Source organism: Macaca mulatta, chromosome 6 (genome assembly GCF_049350105.2).
Source record: "Macaca mulatta isolate MMU2019108-1 chromosome 6, T2T-MMU8v2.0, whole genome shotgun sequence".
Lineage (NCBI taxonomy): Eukaryota > Metazoa > Chordata > Mammalia > Primates > Cercopithecidae > Macaca > Macaca mulatta.
The window spans coordinates 129,815,774-129,836,692 of NC_133411.1; the positions used below are offsets into that span (position 1 = coordinate 129,815,774).

The 20,919-nt window shown below is 34.3% G+C and overlaps 1 protein-coding gene across 1 annotated transcript in view; it reads left to right on the forward strand.

Moving 5' to 3' along the window:
• PRR16 (proline rich 16) overlaps positions 1–16,384 on the forward strand; it is a 312,506-nt gene extending 296,122 nt beyond the window's left edge. The window contains exon 3 of the transcript XR_001445490.3: positions 15,875–16,384. The gene's annotated coding sequence lies outside the window, so the exon portion shown is untranslated. The remainder of the gene's footprint in view (positions 1–15,874) is intronic.
• Positions 16,385–20,919: the final 4,535 nt, after the last annotated feature.

Genomic DNA, 20,919 nt, shown 5'->3' on the forward strand with positions numbered 1-20,919 from the left:
CATTCCCTATTAGTGCTAAAAAGATACCTCTAAATCTGTATGTGATTTTTAAAATAATACCTTTCTACAACTAAACTTGTCCAACTCTAAACCCTAAACCAAGGGCTCTTAATTAAGCTAAGGTCTCTGCAATGCAAGGGAGTCCATGAATAGGCATCTTACAGTCATAAGCAAAATATTATGTATGTGTGTGTGTGTGTATATATATATATATATATCTCTGAATATTTATAAGAGATCAGGTCTATAGCTTTCATCTGAGTCTCTTAAGGTATTTATGACTTCAAAAACCAGCCATTGAATTTATTTACAACCTCAAAGAGTTTTACTGTATTAATCACACATTATCTTCCTTCCATTCAGCCAAGCTTCTCTTTCAGGCATTGTTTTCCCACACGTACTCTAACCTTACTCATTTAAGGCATATACTATACAGTTAAGCAGATATTTTTCCATAACCTCCTCTTTGTCCTCTTCTCCTATCTTGGGAAATGGCATTACTGTCAGTCCAAGTCACTAGGCCAGAAACAATAATAGGAAATCTTCCTCACCTCCTCATTTGTAACTTCAGTTATTTTTCTGAATAGAAACACATGGTAGAATGTGTTGTCCATTCTACACCCTAAATATAATAATCAAATCCACCCCCTCGTCTCTACCCCTGCTGCCATTTTCTCAGTTCAATATCTCATTTTCTTTTAGTTGAAATATAGCCTTAATAGTTTCCTAACCTGCTCTTCCTGATTCTGTTCATTTCCATTTCATTCTTTACACCACTGGATAGACATCTTTCTAAACTATAACTTTTTTTTTTTTTTTTAGATGGAGTTTCACTCTTGTCACCCAGGCTGGAGTACAATGGCACGTTCTCGGCTCACTGCAACCTCCACCTCTCAGGTTCAAGCAATTCTCCTGCCTCAGCCTCCTGAGTAGCTGGGATTACAGGCACCTGCCAGAACGCCTGACTAATTTTTTTTTTTTTTTTTTTTTGTATTTTTAGTAGAGACAGGGTTTCACCATGTTATCCAGGTTGGTCTCGAACTCCTGACCTCAGGTGATCCACCTACCCTGGTCTCCCAAAGTGCTGGGATTACAGGCGTGAGTCACCATGCCTGGCCTAAACTATAAATCTAACCAGCTTGCTTTCCAGATAAAAACACTAAAGATCTGTCTTCCTGCTGTTACATGGTAATATCCTAACTACAGCAGGGCAATCAGGATCTTATAAATGCAGGTCTAAGCTCCCTCTGGGGCCTTGTCTCCCACTGTAGCTGCTCCCACTGGAGTCTGGGGGCTAACTACATTGATTTCTCGCCATCATCGGATATGTACTTTTTACTCTGTTCCTGTTATGCCTCGGTGATTTTCCCTCCCTTGTTGAAATTCTATTCAGCCTTCATAAGGAAGCTGGGCTTCAAAGTATTTTCCAGTTCCCTGAAGTAGAGTTCATCGTTCTTATATTTCTGCTCAAAAATCATTTGGTACTTTAACATCTTTTCATCTTTGGTTTTCAAGTGCTTTGGGCAGTTCTTGGCACATATGTACATTTTCAATAAATATTTCTGTAACTGGATTAGACAACACTACGGAAATTCTAGACTTTGCTTAATGCTAAGTAATAGAAAATCCATGAATTCATGGGAGGAGTTAAGTGAAACAGTTCAATATGAGCTCTAAAAATTAGAGCTTGGATGTTAGTTTTTGAAATGACTGTTATTAAGAGCATAGATAAATAAAGTTCCAAAATAGTTTGAGGAATTTACATGATTTCCTGTTTCATGTATAGAATATGATATCACCTAAATAAAAGAATTTGAGATTTAAAATCATTTATTTCAATACATAGAGATAACAGATATTATTTAAATTTCTCATAGATTATATTTGCATTTGTACTTCATTGCTATTTTTGTTAAAGTCTCTCTCATATCACAATTTGCAGACTAGGATCAAAATTAATAATGAATTATAAAATACATAAGTATCAATATTCTAAAAAGTATTGCTCTGTTTTTATTCTGACCATAATTCTTATTATTGTTGATGAAACTTTTATGCAGTAGTAGGGGTTGTAGAACGTAGGGGTTTACAGACTTAAATTGTATAAACAAAGCAACACTATCCAAAATTTTGTTTAAGATATTATGTGATCTGAATTAAATTCAGGAATCCTAGAGGGCTGGAGGCAATTTGGTGTTGATAAAAACAAATGAACAAACAACAACAACAAAAACAACGAAAACACCTTCTATTACCACAGCTTGGTCCCCAAGCTCTTGGTTCTCATGTAAATAGAAATTAATAGAGGTTAACACCAGGGCAAATAGAAATGTTCAGACTTGATGTAAATAATTTTTAACATCTCATCAAGTATAATAACTTTAAGGCAATGAAAATAACCAAATGAGTTTTATTTTTCAATATATTTATTCAACCTACTTATTGAGTACCATCTATATGTTGAACACTGTGCTTGTTAACATTTATCAATAAGAGGTTAAATACGCATATTGTTTAAATTTTTCTCAAAAGTAATACAAATTTAAAATTGCTATTGTGTTTTATTTTGTATATTTTATTTTAGACTTAAAAATATTTTTGGCCTAAATTTGGTATTTTTTAGCAATTTTGAGCTATCAGACAAGACTTGAATTTCACCTAAGTCCCCACCTGCTCCTTCCTTTTTGCTCACTTTTCCCTATTCTCATTAGTTTTATCCTTTATGGTTTATTATGAAGCATTTCTCCCTATTTTATTATCCAAATCTACATTTGACAGATAAGAATCTGAGAACCAGGAAATTTCAATATCTAGACTAGTCATATAAGTAGGAAGTGAAAAAGCCAGAACTGAAAAGAGGCCTTCTGATTTATTTCATTATACATACCACAGTGTCTTATTATTTTCCTCTGAATCCAATATATGCAGAAGCACACTGAATTCTGGGGATCTATTAAAATCAGTGCTGATTGATAATGCAAAATAAAAAATGTGGAAATCATAGGTGCTATTTGTTTGCATATTGTTCATGGAAGTAAAAGAGGAATTATTAAGTTGACTTTATTAGACTCTATCTGAACCAAAAATGCATTGAGAGCCAAACACTGAAACTATTTTTGGTTTCACCATTATGGAAGTTATTATATTTAATTCTGAACATAGTATGATAGTAGCCCTTCGACAGTGTAGTTTACTTCTTTTGGACATAAAACACTATGTTATTAGATACTATTTGGGAAATATCCTGGCAATGTTAAGATACCTAAAACCTAAAATTGATTGTAAGTTTAATGGCAAAAAAGACTGCTGATCATTCAGTTATTTGTCTAATTTACAAGAATAATAGGGGTTAAGAAAAAGACAGGTGGTAAGGAACTGACCCATTCTCAGGTTAAGTAAAAAATATCATAGATACCTGCCAATTAAACTTGTAGGACGTCTTATTTTGCTCAAGTAAAACTGAACCATTTTAAGAGGTTTTATTAATGTTGTGCTTTCAAGAGCTTTCCAGAAACACCATTCAATTGTAGCTGGAGCAAGACATTTTTCCTATCCTTAATCTTACATTATTCATGTTTGCCTAAAGAGAAAAACATTTGAGAAGAAAAATAAAATTTAAGTTGAATATATTTTATTTTGCTTTATTTCTAATGTCTTTTGAGTACAATGTTTTAAAAAAGGAAGTGGAGAATAGAGACGCCCTCTTACATAGACAACTAGATGTTTTCCCAAGTCCAGTAGCTTCAGTGACCTTAATAACAGAGGAAAATCCCAGATTCCTTTTCCAGAATTTAAGGTGATTGTGTTCAGCAGATTAGTAATGGCTGAAGTCAAACTGTTTTTGACTTCTAACCCTGCCTGTGTTTTGGTAGGAGAGAAAAGTTAACCTGATTAAGTTCATAAAATTTCAACCCACAAAATCCAACTTGCTGATTCACGGAAGGCATTTTGTCATCTATTTGAAAGCCAGAGGAAAAAAAGAAATGCTGTTTCATAAAGATGAAAGCAGCATTTGATTGCTTGTCTAATGCATTTAATGGTTGAAAAGCATCAGTGGATATTAGAGAGGGAAGTATTGTTATCACTTGTTTCAAGTAATAAATTAAAAATGGAAATGAAATGGTTTGCCAAGAATGTTTAAACAAGGAGGAGGGAGAAATGTTAGCATTTTAATTCTATTCTGATTGAAGGTACTCTCGTTCCACCATGAAAAAATAATGTCATTCTTCCAGCATGCCTCATTTCCAATAGAACTCAGTAAAATGTGCACATGTTAACATTAGATTCCGCAGGGTTTAATGCAGTTACACAAAGAAGTTTTGCCAGAAGGAGGGAAAAATATCACAGCCATTCATTTCACAGCACTCTCCAATCTGGCTGCAACAGTTTCTGTAAGCAGCACATCAGTGAATAAAAAGGAAATTAAAAGGAGGAGCAGGAAAACAGGGATTTAGGATGAAGGAGTTTTCAAAAACATTTTTGGCTTTAGAGAAAACAGTTCACAATCATTATCATGAATAAAATTACTTCTTAGCTTAGGTTGATGGAAACATTCTGAAAGCAGAGCTTTTAAAAAAAAATAACAAAAAAACACAAAAAAACTATCCTCTGAACACCATTAGTGAGGATCAAGGGGAGCTGGAAAAAACATCCTTGTTTTATATCGCTGAATCCCCCACTTCCTCAAATGATGCAGTAAATGTTCGCATTTCGTGTGCTTTTCCGTGTTCGTGGAACATGACACAGTATTCTGGTGACTTTCTAAATTGGGTCTTTTAGCATTTATACTTTAGTACTTTCTATGCTCTGTATTATATTATCCTAAAATAATTAAATAGTAGAGGGTATTTACAACTCTTTGATTGCAAAAATGGCACATGCTGATATTCTTAATAACAGCAAAGGAGAAAGCAAGAGAGTTCGTTTGATTCTAGTTTCATTTCTTGGCATATCTGCCACTGCGACCTCCTTCAGTTGTCAGAGATTGGACTCAGGGTGTATGACGGCTCTCCTATCGAGGTGTGCCAAGTAGCCTTGGGTCCCTTTCAAGAATCAAGCTCTTGGGTAGCTTGTTCAGCATTCCTGTGGAGTTATCTACAAAAATTTATATCTGTTGACTGTTTATGTCTCTTTATAAAGGGGAAATAAATGAACATTGCAAATTCATTTGTACCTGTGCTCTCATTTACTTTTGTCACCAACCTTGGGAGGTAGATATTAATGTCTATTCTCTTCGTTGTTGTTGTTTACAGAAAGGAAAACTGAGTCTCAAAAGCTATCTTGTACAGATTCTTAGACCTACTGTGGGATGGAACTTAATTATGAGCTCCAGACTCCAAAAACATCACATCCTACCAGGCACTGTTTTAGAGTTCATCAGTATTTTCTAATTTATACAAAAAGTTCAATGTTAGCCTATAACTAAGGATATACTATAGAATTACACATAATGTAAATAAATAAATAAATGATTTAATTAATATTGCTTAATTCCCATAGAAGGAGTATTGTGTAAGTCATTGGAATTTACACTTAATTATAAGAAGCTGGTGGTAGTCTTAACTAATTTAATTGCTTATTTGTGCCCATAACAGGCAGTAGAAAGGGATTTCTAGAAAACATTTTTCATGATAATATTTTCAACTTGGATCTAAAAGACGTAAAAACATTTTCATTTTACATCATTTACTTCTTTTCTGTGCTAGAATTTGACTTTAATATTTAATCCTAAAATGTATATAATGGTATTACAATTTTTCCAAAAGGCTGACAAAATATCCCAAATTAAGTCTGATCTAGGCTTCTAAAATAAGCTTTTTAACTTTTTTTTACAATACACATATCTTAAAAAGTTACCACATTGTAGTAATCTTAATGACATCCTTCATAAAATATAATTTCCAGCCGGGCGGGCTCAAACCTGTAATCGCAGAGCTCTGGAAAGCTGAGGCAGGGGGATCACGAGGTCAGGAGATCGAGAGCATCCTGACCAACATGGTGAAACCCCATCTCTACTAAAAATACAAAAATTAGTCGGGCGTGGTGGCGGGCGCCTGTAATCCCAGCTACTCAGGAGGCTGAGGCAGGAGAATCGCTTGAACCCGGAAGGCGGAAGTTGCGCTGCGCTCCAGCCTGGGTGACAGAGCAAGATCTCAAAAATTATCTATCTATCTATCTATCTATCTATCTATCTATCTATCTATCTATCTACCTACCTATCTATCTATCATTTCCATAATTATTAAATGTTATGTTAACATTTATTTCAACTGAATTAAATTGACAAAATGACTTTTTTTTTTTTTTTTCAAACTGATGATATTCTACATGGGCATATCATAGAGAGGAAAATATTCTTTTCTATCCCCTTTCTTAGATTCATGGCTGAAGCTCCTGAAACAAAAGACGTTTAACAAGATTAACAAGATAAAAACATACAAATTTATAAAATATAAATTTTATGTGACATAGAAGCACTTATAAAGAAATAAAGACCAGAAGAAATCGGTAGACCTGGGTATTTTTTATGCTAGTTTTGATGAAAATGGGAATGCTTTTGGAGACGCATGAGTGAATAAACAAATATGATCTAGTGGTAATTAACTAGAGGAAACAGAGCAAAGTCTATTCAGATTCTTCACTGTGATGCTTTGTTCTTCAGAGGTAAGTGCCCCTTTCCTCTGAAAGGGGTATGGGAGGCATCCCGCACGTAAGGATTTTATCATCTGCTTCAGGGAGATCAGGGAAGGTCAGAGACACCTTCCTGCCTCTGTGGTTTTCTCAAATTTCTTAAGCTTAAAATACCCAGTATGCCAAGGAGCCATATTTTGGAGTAGCATATTCTCAACCCCATCAACGTACATATGTGAAAAAAAAGATACAATTTCAGATAGTAATAAAAGCAGTTTTTTTTCTTGTGTGCATGCTGATGTTTCATGGACAACAGAGCTTCTATATCTTCATTAATATCTATAGCTAATTTTCTTAGGGAATTTCACCAAATTCGTTTTTCAAGTATTTATATATTGTAGATAGACCTTACAAATTATGTCCTTATTTTAAAGGGAAAAGGTTTCAGGAATTGATAAAAATTCTATTTTTCTAGATAAAATGGTAACAACTTTAACAAGTGGGTATTTGTAATTTACTAATAAAAATATTGATTTAGCATATAAACAGTTCAGGGCATTCTTTCTACTATTGTTCATGTTACCACTTTTCTTTCATGCGCATTGTTCTTCTGTAGTGACTCTTGAATGAAAAAACACCCACAATAAAGCATAATACCAACCTAAAGTGAATGTGTGGTTGGTGTTATTTTGGACCTTAATGTAAGAGTTTGGAGTGGACAGATTAAATCGTCTATTTGGGACAGACTTGCAGGATCAGCTTCATAAGTATGTGACCAGTACATTTGTACAGGCCCCTGTGCTCAGTGTTCAGAAGTACCCCCCTCCAAAACCACAATCCCTCCATACACACACCCCACCTTCATAACTGGACCCCATGGCACTTGGGTTTTTATTAAGGTCTACAGTCACCATCTTGATGATTTTAATTGTTTTTTCTTTGAATTTGTGTTTTAAAAGTGAAGCCCGATGGGACAATGATGCATGACTAGGAACTCAGCACTTCCCCTTGAGCGTGGTTCCACATGTCCCTGGATGAGTTCCTAGTTACCTATTTTCCCTCCCATATGCTGCTTCCCTCTGTCTCAGTGGGGACCAAACTACTGCTGTCATGAGTTAAAAGGCAGGGCTCCAGGGATTGTGAAGGTCTGTGTTCACTCTGTAAGCATCCCTGTGTCCAGTGGAACAGGCATTAAGTGGTAAATCTAGAGAGACTGGATGAGAAAGAAAAAGCTTCTATCCTGCTTTTTCAAACAGAGCCCTGAATTTTATTTTCTTTGGGCCCTGCAAATTTTGTGGCTGGTCCTGGTAATTTGGAACTAATGTTAATGAATATAACTGTCTGAACCCACCAGTTCAGATGAGAAGGGCAATTCTGAAGTGCATGATATTTCAGGGTATCAGGTGCTTACTTTAGAAAATGGCCATCTAATCTTAAAGATTTAAATTGTCATCTCTCTAAGTTGTTGCTTGTCAGGCAGATGCACACTTACTAAATATTCTCAATGTGAGAAGCACTTACTCAAAGTTCATGCAGTATGTCTTGCTGGTGGATGTACAGATTCCTTAGGCAGTGCTTGCACTGCTCTCAGACTCAGGAAAACAGGTGCAGCCATCAGAGAATTACAGTTGCATTTTAGAAAATGTCATATATAATTCATAAGAAATAATTATTTGTGTTAACTTAGAACCACAATGATAGAATTAGTAATATTTTCTTCACATTACAATAATCATTTTCAATGTGATTTACTCAGTATTCATAGTTTGCGAAGCATGAAATGAAAGGTTTTTCTAAAGTAGCTATTTAATCAGACTTAAAGACTACAATGAAGTACATCCATAAATGACTTTTTCTAATTTAATCATAGGTGTTTAATTCTATATATATCCATATAATAACCAAAACAAACTTCTCAAAACTTAGAACTGATACACAGGCAGAATGTAGAACGTGCTAGATGGGTAAAACGGCATCACGTTTTAAAAACTGCACTGAAGTCATTTTCTCTGTCTACCTAGAATGCTTCCCTCAACACTCTTTTTTCAAACTGGTAATATGCTGCCTACCTGTATTTTTTAAAATTTTTAATTGTTTTAATTTTTACGAGTACATAATAGTTGTATGTATTTAAGTGGTATATGAAATATTTTTATATAAGTGTACAATATGTTATGCTCTAATTATGGTATCTGGACTCCCATCACCTAAAACATTTATCATTTTTTTGTGTTGGGAACATTCCAAACCCACTCTAGTTATTTGGAAATATACAATAAATTATTGTTAACTATAGTCACTCTACTGTGCTACCAAACACTAGATCTTATTCTTACAACCTAAGTGAATTTTTGTACCCATTTACCAACCCCTTTTTCCCCCCCATTCCCACTACCCGTACCGGCCTCTGGTAATCATCATTCTACTTTCCACCTTCATAAGATAATTTTTTAAGCTCCCACCTATGAACAAGAACATATGTTTTTGTCTTCCAATGGCTGGAAGACATTATTTCATTTGACATAATGCCCTGCAGTTCCATCCATGTAATTACGAAGGATATCCTTCTACTTTATGGCTGAATAATATTTCATTTTGTATATGTTCCAGTTTTTCTTATCCATTTGTTGGTTAATGGACACATACTTATTTCATATATTGGCTATTGTGAGTAGTGCTGCAATAAACATGGGAGTACAGATATCTCTTAATATACTGAATTTCTTTCTTTTGGATCTATATACCCAGCAATGGAATTGCTGGATCTTGTGGTAGTTCTACTTTTAGTTTTTTGAGGATTCTTCATACTATTTTTCATAATGGCTACACCAATTTACATTCCTACCAACAGTGTATGAGCTTTACTTTATCCACATCTTTGCCAGCATTTGTTATTTTCTCTATTTTATAAAAGCCATTTTTAAATGGAGTGAAATGATACCTCATTGTGGTTTTGATTTGCATTTCTCTGATAATGAGCATATTTTGTATATGCCTGTTGGCAAAGAGACAACCTATAGAATGGGAGAAAATATCTGCAAACTATTCAACTCACAATAATCTATGAGGAACTCAATAACCAGAATACGTTAGGAACTCAAAAAACTCAATAGCAAAAAAAAAAAAAAAAAAAAAAAAAAAAATTCTGATTAAAAAAGGGGAAGAGATCTGAGTAGACATTTCTTAAAGAAGAAATAACTGTCTTAAGAGCTAGGTTAAATATAATTTTTATCCATGAAAGCTCTTTGAAATTTTTCCCAGGTCTCAAGGAAATTTTGCTCAACTCTCTCTAATATAGCACATTTTATACTTTTGCTAATTCTTCCTAGAAGAATGACATTTAACATCGTATTCAAAATTCTCTCTTCTCTGAGAATCAAAAAATCATAGGCTCATTATGACCAGACAGGAGTATCCATGGCACCATCCTGATGGTTCTCAGGTGTTAGGTGTATTTTTATTTTTATTTATTTATTTATTTATTTTTGAGACAGAGTCTCGCTGAGTCACCCAGGCTGGAGTGCAGTGGCCCGATCTCAGTTCAATGCAAGCTCCGCCTCCCGGGTTCACGCCATTCTCCTGCCTCAGCCAGCCTGTAGGTGGGACTACAGGCGCCCGCCACCACGCTCAGCTAATTTTTTGTATTTTTAGTCGAGATGGGGTTTCACCATGTTAGCCAGGATGGTCTCGATCTCCTGACCTGGTGATCCGCCTGCCTCGGCCTCCCAAACTGCTGGGATTACAGAGGTGAGCAACCGCGCCCGCCCTAGGTATATCTTTAAACTATGTAACTAGTTGCAGGCGCTACACAGGCTACTCCACACCTCCCCTGACCACCCTCTGCTATTAGAGGAAACCAGTAACATTTTGATAAGTGCAAATAAAAGGAATCTCTCCCTATGTATAACATCCAGTAGTTGTAGGCTCAACTGAGCAATCTCACATGACTACAGTAGGCCACACTTGCTAATGGCTTCATTAGAAGAATACAGATATCATAAGCAAAGCTTGCCAGTAGTGCAGTATTGGTTATTATTATTTTTTTTTTTTTCATGAGAGTTTTGACAAGTGTCTAGGGCTACAACCTTTTTCTAACTCTGCGAAGTGTCAAGTGTGAAAGATGAAGACTGTAAGTATGAGAGTTATCCTGACTTACACTTAGGTCCCGAATAGGAATCAGTATCTATTATAACAGCCCATAAGCAAAGAACGTGACCAATTACAAGAATGCCCAGAGTCAAGAAAGCTCATCTCATCATGATGCCTTATTTCAGTGGGAAAGCTTTGACTGCCTTTTATTTTCTTTTCTTGCTATTGATTGTTTAAATGTTCCCTAAGGCAAAGTTAGTAATTTATCTTTTTCTACCAGATTATTTGATTTACTTGTACACATAGACGTCTCTCTCTGTGTGTTTTTTTGTTTTTCTGTTTTTTTTTTTTTTTTTTTTTTTTGAGACAGAGTCTCTCTTTGTCACCCAGGCTGGAGTGCAGTGGCACGATCTCGGCTCACTGCAACCTAGGCCTTCCAGGTTCAAGCAATTCTCCTGCTTCAGCCTCCTGAGTAGCAGGGACTACAGGCGCCTGCTACCACGCCCGGCTAATTTTTGTATTTTTAACATAGGCGGGGTTTTACCATATTAGCCAGACTGGTTTCGAGCTCCTGACCTTGTGATCCGCCCGCCTCGGCCTCCGAAAGTGTTGAGATTACAGATGTGAGCTACTGTGCCTGGCCTAGAAGTCTCTTAAATGCTCTTTTTCCCTGATTTCTAAAGTTATCCATTTGCTTTTTCTTTATGTTTTTCTTCTTATTCTTCCATAGCAATATATATATTTTAGTCATTCTTTTCAAAATAAAAGATGATTTTAAAAATCAGGTTTTTCATTTTTTGTAGCTTTGCTAGTTTTTATTAATTTTTAAATTTTCATTAGTATTTTATAGTTTATGGAAGATTTTGTTATTTATTTATTTATTTTTGGTTTCTTGAGTTAAATGCATACCTGTTATCTTGAATTTTGTTGTTTTATGAGTCAGAAAATACTGTCTATTTGGTATCTAAATTCCCAAATATTTCTGTTTCTTAATATGAATAGAGGGATAGCAAAACATATTCTTCTTTTCCATAATCATAAAAATTACCCTGGGTTAACGTTCAACTGTTATTTCCATGGAAACCAGATCCTGGTAGATTGTCAGTCATATTACTAGGCAACATTGCCTATAATAAGAATAAATCAGGATGGATAAACTGTATCTGGTTTGGGAGGGCTGATTTTAACAGTCAGGCGAAATAAGACAGATTTTCTTTAACATGATTTTGGTCTCTTAACAGTTACTACTTCTTATAATCCAACAGACACATGACAGACACATTGTCCTATAGTTTAAAATATTTAAAATTGTATATTTATAATATATATTAAATATTTTAAATTATGTATATATATTTTATAAAATATATTTAAAAGGCTATAACTAATATACAAAAATGTATGTAATTAAAATGTGTAAATACAGATTATAAAGAAGAAAATTATAAAAATTTTACCAAAATCCAAATAAATATATAATTATGAGACATGTCTGTTTAGAAAAATTTTTTGTATTATTTTCAGCATTTCCTTAGCTTTGCTTGCTGTCTTTGGCATTTTTAAATCATACTGCCCTTACTGCATAGAAATATTCTCAGTCACTTAAAATGTTACTTATATAAATTAATTAACTTGACGTTTCAGTGATTCAAGACTAAAAATTATCTAGCATCATTCACATTTTGCATATTACATTTGGGCCTTGAAACGTTTACAAGAATGAGAAAATGACCCTTGAAGTGCTTGAAAACTTTGACCTATTCCATCCAAAAAGTGAGTAAATCTTATATGGTTTTAAGCCAAGTCATTTCAAACATAATAGAGCAATTAACCCGTTGACATGAAGAATGGGTCGGAAGGCATTTCCATGGAGGGTGCCTGAATTCATTTTTGATTGTGCAAGGTCTTTCTGTTTGTCATTTATTTTTTATTATTTCGATGAGGAATAGACTTATTTAACTTGTGTAACAGTGACAGTATATTACGTCTCTATATTTGAAGTAAACGTGCAAAAAAGAATGTGGAGGTTTCAAAATTTGTGTATTTTATAACCAATAATAATGGAAGTTCATACAATTATTAAATAGGCAAAATTATACATGAAAAGCTATTTGAGGCTTTGTTTAGTGGGCCTCAGATAATGGATCAAATGTGGTATCTCATACCATCCAGTAAGAAGCCTGGATATATGTAACAAATTTTCAAAATTCAGTGATATTTAAATACGTTCCTTTAATATCCAATCTTAGAATCTAATCAGTAGATATAGACTTCTACTGGTTAGATGATTTTTGTTTTCTACTTGTAACGTATGGCCACTGAGGGTTGAGAAGCAAATATCCGCTTGCATAAGATACCTAAAAATTTGGTGGAACAGGAAAAGCCTATAATAATGTTTGCTCACCTCTTGAATGTATGGTAATTGAATAAAATGCTCTCTTAATTTAGTAAGAAGGAATGGGTTAGTTTACTCACTTCAATTTACCGTTAAGAAAGCATCTGCAACTGTAGTCATAGTTATTGCTTTCAGCCGGTGTCTTCGCCATGTCTTTACTGAAAATATGGAGCGTAAGTACTTCCCTCCTCCTCATTGTACTTTCCACACTTCTTCCAGGCACGCTCCTCATCAAAAGTTTTCAACATTTTCCATTGCCATTAGCATAAATATCTAGTTTTACATAGTGTAAAAGGACACCTTGTCCTCTGTCAAGCTCTTCAGAAACATGTCTTTTCTCTTTGTAGTTTTATGCTATACAATATTGAAGGTATCACTCTCTCTCTCTTGCTTCTATGCCTTTGACCATGCTTGTCCCTCTGCTTGAAATACTCTTATTCATAACTAATAACATTTTATTATTTTTGAAAATTGCAACCTATCCCTTAAATTTCCATTCAAATGCCACCTTTTGTAGGCTCACTACTCCCATGTTCATTTTAAAATATTATATTTATGTATGTCGTGGCACCAATTTTTTACTATGAATGTTTGCTTTTTTAACCTTCAGATACTAATCTCCTTGGAGAGCAAGAAATAAGTTTTTTTGTATCCATGGATTCTAGAGTAGTATACAATAGGTGATGAATCAACATTTTTAAACAAATAAACATGCAAATAATAGATTGAAGTTTTAATAAACTGTAGCAGCTTATCAAAGGCTGCTGAAGACTCCCATGTTACATAGCCATTAAAAATATAATTGTCAGGCCGGGCGCGGTGGCTCAAGCCTGTAATCCCAGCACTTTGGGAGGCCGAGGCGGGCGGATCACGAGGTCAGGAGATCGAGACCATCCTGGCTAACACGGTGAAACCCCGTCTCTACTAAAAATACAAAAAACTAGCCGGGCGCGGTGGCGGGCGCCTGTAGTCCCAGCTACTCGGGAGGCTGAGGCAGGAGAATGGCGTAAACCCGGGAGGCGGAGCTTGCAGTGAGCTGAGATCCGGCCACTGCACTCCAGCCTGGGTGACAGAGCAAGACTCCGTCTCAAAAAAAAAAAAAAAAAAAAAAAAAAAAAAATATATATATATATATATATATATATATATAATTGTCACATTTAATTATCGTTTCAAATATGTGAATTATGTACCCACACATTTGTGGAAAGTCGGCTTTGTGTGCTTTTCATACTGTTTTTATTTAATACTAAAACAAAAATATTATTGTAGGACTACTGCTTGTTCACTAATAACTGCTTGAGCGCTGGTTTCCTTTAAATACATAGAGACTTATATTTCTAGATGATACAAAAATGGCACAAATAGAGGCAAGCAATGCTGTTGGGATTGTATAAAGTTTAGGCCAGTTCCATCCAGGCTTTTCCACTTTTCTGTACAGATAAGTTCCTGCATCTTCTTAAGCAACTCCATGAAGAAGATTGTTTTTTACTGCTTCTCTGTCTTTCATGAACACCTTTAGTAATGACTCAGAGTAAGCCCTCGAGTCTCATTGACCTGTGTTCAGTGATTTTTCTGGTTTTAATCTTGGAGACAGGAGAGGGAGTTATTGACTTTTTTTCCTTTTTGATTGTTCATTTAGATCATTTAGTACTAAAACATTGTCATGGTAGTTGGGTAACATAATGAAAATTATCACTTATTAATCTAATAGAATACTGACTAATAATTTTGTCACAGAATGACTAAATTATTTACTCTGCTGCCTATATGTATGTTCGTGTGGCTATATGGGAGAAAACCACATTCTCTTTGGGGGTTTGCCTAACCCCAAATGAAAGGGTTAAAACAGGGGTTTCTCAGATGGACGTTAAGATTTTAAAAAATACACTTAAAGGCATTCCTCTGTCTCTAACTTTTCTAATAATTTCTAAATCAATTAATCATTATACTGGGTTTATAGTAATAGCATTCTGAACCTATTGTTGTGAGTGTAAGCATAAATATTCTTTATTACATTCTAACTTAAATAGAAGACCACAGATGCACTCCATATTAAGTGGCGCTAAACATGTCTGATGTTGGCTTGTCAGGGTGATAACTGTGGCATTTCTTTTTGTTTTCCAAAAAAAATGCATTAATTAGAGATATGGATGTAATTTATTTTAATGTACTGTTTTAAAAGTATTACAGATATTCCTAAAGTGAAGAAAGATTAATTCTATGGCTAATTATCTGCTGTATCAAGGAAAAATATCCCTTTTCTAATCTGGTAATAAGTTTAAACTATATAGATTGCAATAAAAATTACATCACTCTTATATTATAAAGTGTTGTGAAATTACACTTTGTGGTTATTATTTCAAATGAAAGATCTACCTTAATGGAAAAGTGTTTCTTAACTATATTGAAAATTTATTATACTTAATGTCAAATTTATCTGAAGTTCTAAGCACTGTTAGGAATAAGGGAAGATCTTTTAATTTAGGTATAATCATACTACTGTACTTAAATTTTGATGACTAACTTATAAAATAATATATACAATTTAAATGTTTTAATATTTATTTAAATATTTAAATATTTATTTAAAATGTTTAGACATTTAAAATAAAATGCTTGACAATGTAAATAATCAAAAATTATTTTTATTATTAACAGAGGATTGCTTCATTTTTAATAATTTTTATGTGTTTTTGTTAAACCATATTTACTGTTTAAACTGACCATATTTGTATTTTGTTTTCCTTCTTCTGACAGCTCCTTCAGATTGGAAGGAATACCTTTACTTGGGGGCATGTCAATTCGTTTTTCTCACTTCAGCTTCATCTTTATGACTTCTTGAGGACAGATCTAATTCTAAAGTAACCAGAAGCCTGACCATCTCAGAGCAGCAAATCTCTCAGCCTTGGAACACAAATGATCTCTGATACAGTCTGCGTAAAATCATCTTCCTCTATCTGACAGCCATGAGCAGAGCCTTGGGGGTAAAAACAGCCACAGCCTTAAATCTCTTCACTCAGAAACTACCATGAATATAAAATAAATAGATGGAAAGTACTAAACAAGAAGCCAACAAAACATAAACACCAAACCAACTCATCTTGTTTCACTATGGAAATAAACTGTTCCCAGATGTGAGACCAACAAAATTAATATTAAGCAATTAAACCAGTAAATTATAAACTGATTTACCATTTGGGAAGATTAAAGTATAGAGAGATGAGGTACTTCTAGCCAGAATTACACATCATTTCAAAATATGTAGACAAAAGAAAACAAAAAACAAAAACTGAATGAACAGAGAAACATTGCAGCAATGAACAGTCTTAGGACGAATGTTGCTTTTTCCAGACAGAGAGTGTTCGCCATCTTGTGTATAGCCTCAGAGCCATCCTGAGATAATAGCATTGTTGTCAATTGCTTGAAAATTTTTCGCATTCAATCCTTCACCCTATATTGGTTGGAAGAGGGGGGAAGTCAGTTCTTACTGATTACTTCTCAGTGAACTTCTAATATTTGCACTGTCACTTCCATTCAGGGTAATGATGTGTGCTGTTATTTGCACAGATGGTCCCATGAGTTTTGAGACCACAGCAAGCAGTTTCTTGCAGGAATCCAAAATGGAAAAATGTAAGAATTCTCAAGACATTGATTTTTCTTCCTTCCAAAAAAAAATCAGTTATCTAATAAAAAACGGATTTGATTTTAAAACAAATTTAAAAACAACTACAGAATAACAATGAAAAAGCATCAGTGTGGTCAAATGAATGAAAAAGGGATCCAAAGTTTTTAATGAAGATCATTTGATATCATTAACAACCAAGAAGTCAAATACAGTGAAATGCATACTAAGCATTTGTGTTGAACATCTATTTGTTCTCTTAATTAAAAAGTCATTTTTAATTTGTATTTGGCATGTGACAGTTTTTATAGCCAAACAGCATTTTCAGTTTATTTTTCTAAATAAATGTGTTGTTTGTAGTTGCTTATTTGATTTGGTTTTCATTACCAAGAAAACAAGTTTCTTTTGGTTCATTGGCAAGCTTTCGTCATATTAATTCAGAACTAATGGAAGATTGATATTTCAAATATTTTTGTAGTATAAAATTATGCTTTCTGTTTTCTAAGCTCTGAAAAACATGATATATTTTTCACTATGACTTTCTTGTGAAGGGCTATTTTAATATTATAGTTATAGTAACTATTGAGAATTAATTTTAGTACAATGGAACATTGCTAGAAAACAGAAAGCTCAGGTATTGTATCAGTAAGGATTTTTTCTAAGTTTTGTTTCTAGAATTCTGTTCAGAAGGTAATAATTAGATAAAAAAGGTCATTAATTATACCTAAAGTGTTCTCATTATTGTTATCCAGAAGTCTGCTAAGAACTTCTATTATCTATCTATCTATCTATCTATCTATCTATCTATCTATCTATCTATCTATCATCTATCTATCTATCTATATCTATCATCTATCTATGAGTAGGTAATCACACCTGGAGAGAAAATGGAGCTCAATCAAAAAGGGCTGATTGTAGTGTACAATTCACACAAATTGCACTTAACAATTAAAAGAATAGGTCATTAGGTTTATTCCCAAACTATAATATAAAATCAAATTCCCAACATATTGTTCTATACACTTAAATTGGTTTACACTCTGCAATACCTCCTGGTACTTAAATATCTTGCAATGTAATGAGGAAAATTAGTTTGTTTTGCATGATTTGAACCTCTGAAAACTAATACATAGTACATTAAAATAATCCAGCAAAGAATCAATTTTCCAGTTCCTGTGAGATTATGGGCATTGAAATAGATGCCTGGACTCATCCGTATTATTTTAAAATCCATGCTGACTGCTTCAATCTATAAATTATTTGAACTTATAAATAGGAAAGCCAACTTTCCCAAAAATATTTAAAAATAAAATTAAGCGAGCATATGTGATAAAAAAATATAGTTCTTTATTTTGTGCTTATACTCAGTGAGAAGCAGCACTTCATCAGCTGTACTCTCTGACGAGCTTCTAAAAGACTGCAAATATGTGAAATGATCAGGCCTGCTCTTCAGCAGGATAACTCCAGTAGTAGTTTGTAAAGTGAGTTAGAGTGAGACTGGGGGTGGCCAGCCTAGGAAAAGTGTCTAAAATTTTCCTTGAATTTAGTTTGTTTTTTCTCTTAAGTTTTGATTATATTTACTTTCCTAGTTATTTCACTTGTCCATCACTGTTTCTTCTTTCATCTTCGACTTTTAAGCCTGCTATTCTCACAAGTCAATATTACTTTTACAAAATCTATGAAACAATTGCCAGTCCCTACTAAGAAGTACTACTTAACAGGTTTTCATTTTTATCTCAAAATGGCAATGTAGATAATCTTCACTTCCTAACCTTTGCTTTTAGAGTGCTGGTGTCTTACACATAACATGCAAGTCTCTCCTTGCTGGCCTCTGGTCACATAATTATTATGATTACTTAGGTAAGATAATCTTGCTTATTTACTGAGTGCTCACTATGGGACATGAATTATGCAGGTCATTAGGAACAAAAGGGTGAGAAAAAATACATAGATATACATAAATATATAGATCTATAGTAATAGAGTCTAAAATCTAGTTGGAGAGAACTACATTAAACATTTAATTACACATTAACAAAAAATTACAATATGCTGAATTCTATAAAGGAAAGTATGTGAACTGGGTGTGGCGGCTCATGCCTGTTAGTCCAGAGCTTCAAGAGGCTGAGGCCAGGAGGATCACTTGAGTTCAGGAGTTCAAGACCAGCCTGGGAAAAATGGTGAAACCCTGTCTCTACAAAAAATATAGAAATTAGGTGGCTATGGTGGTGAGCACCTGTAGTTCTGGCTACTTGGTTAGCTGAGGTGGGAGGATGGCTTGAGCTCAGGAGGAGGAGTTTGCAGTGAACCAAGATTGTGCCACTGAACTCCAGCCTGGATGACAGAGCAAGACCTTCTGTGGTTGTGTGTCTAAACATAGAAAAGACACAGTGAAAATATGGTACAACCTTGTGGGACTACCATTGTGTAATATACGTTGTTCCTTGTTAATGGAATATGGTTATGTGCTAAATGTATCCAGTACAACAAATGTAGGTATGTGTAACTCCTGAAAAGATGCTGCTTTTCTTTTTTTTTTTTCAGAAAAAAGAAAAAGAAAAGGTATATGGTATGCAGATATCACATGTCCAGTGGATCTAATCCAGTGGGTAGAGAAAGCTTTGAACTGAGATCTGAAGGGTGTCTAGTGGGTGAAAAGGGAAAATCACGTGCAAAGCACTGCAAAGGGGAAGAAGAAGGTAAGACATCAGAAGACCTGAAAAAGTCTAGAGTTGTGCAAAGAGAAAAAAGAGAGTAGTGCAGAGAAGACTGGTTAGATGGAAATCAGATCTTACCTATCTACATCCTAGGTAAAGAAACAAAAATATGAAGAGTAAAAACGATATAAAGAATAAAACAGTATGAAGAGTAAAACAATATGAAGGGTAAAAAGAGTAAGTATGCAGAAATGACAGAAGTATAGTCATGTATTACTTAACAACAGGGATACTTTCTGAAAAATGAGGAGTTAGGTGATTTCATTATTATGCAAACATCATATAATTTACTTACATAAACCTGGACTCTATAGCCTATTTTGCTTGAAGGGCACAAACCAGTACAACAAATTACTGTATTGAATACTGTAGGCAGTGGTAACACAATGGTAGTTGTGTATCTAAACATACCTAAACATAGAAAAGATATAGTGAAAATATGGTATTACCTTGTGGGACCACCATTGTAAATATACATGGTTCCTTGTTAATGGAATGTGGTTATGTGCCGAATGTATCCAGTACAACAAATGTAGGTATGTTTCACTCCTGAAAAGACTAAGATGACATTTCCCTCCCACCACCAAGTCCACCATAATCTCCCTCACTCATAAACAGGAAAGATTTACTTGTACTGCCGAAACAAAGAAATGCAGAAAGTTACACAATAGAAACAATAGGTTAAAATATATCGGACTGAGTGTAAACTATAAGAAAAAAAGGCTCAAAATGAATACGATCATGACTCATATTATTGTGCTTTGCTTTATTGTGCTTCACACAGATGTTGTGGTTTTTACAAGTTGAAGGTTTGTGGCCTACATGGGGCAAGTCTATCAGCACCATGTTCCAACAGCATGCATTTACTTTGTGTCTCTATGTCATATTTTGGTAATTCTCACACTATTTCAAGCATATGCATCATTGTTATATTGATATTCATATTATTATATGTGTTCTGGTAATATGTGATTTTTTGATGTTACTATTGTAATTGTTTTGGGGTGCCAAGATGACGCCCATATAAGATGGTGAACTTAATAAATGTGTGTGTTCTGACTGTTTCATCAAGCAGGCATTCCCCTATTTCTCTTCGGTCCTTAGGCCTCCCTATTCCCTAAGACACAAGAATGTTGAAATTAGACCAGTTAATAACCCTACAATGTCCCCTAAGTGTTTAAATGAAAGAAAGATTTGCATGTTTCTCATTTTAAATCAAAGGCTAGAAATGGTTACATTTAGTGAGGAAGGCATATTGAAAGCTGAGACGGGCTGAAAGCTAGACTTCTTGTGCCAAATGATTTGCCAAGTTGTGAATGCAAAGGAAATGCTCTTGAAGAAAATTAAAACTGCTCTAGTAAAAACACAAATGATAAAACAAAAAAGTGAAGCAGCCCTATTGCTGATATGGAGAAAGTTCAAGTGGTCTAGATAGAAGATCAAACGATCCACAACATTCCCTT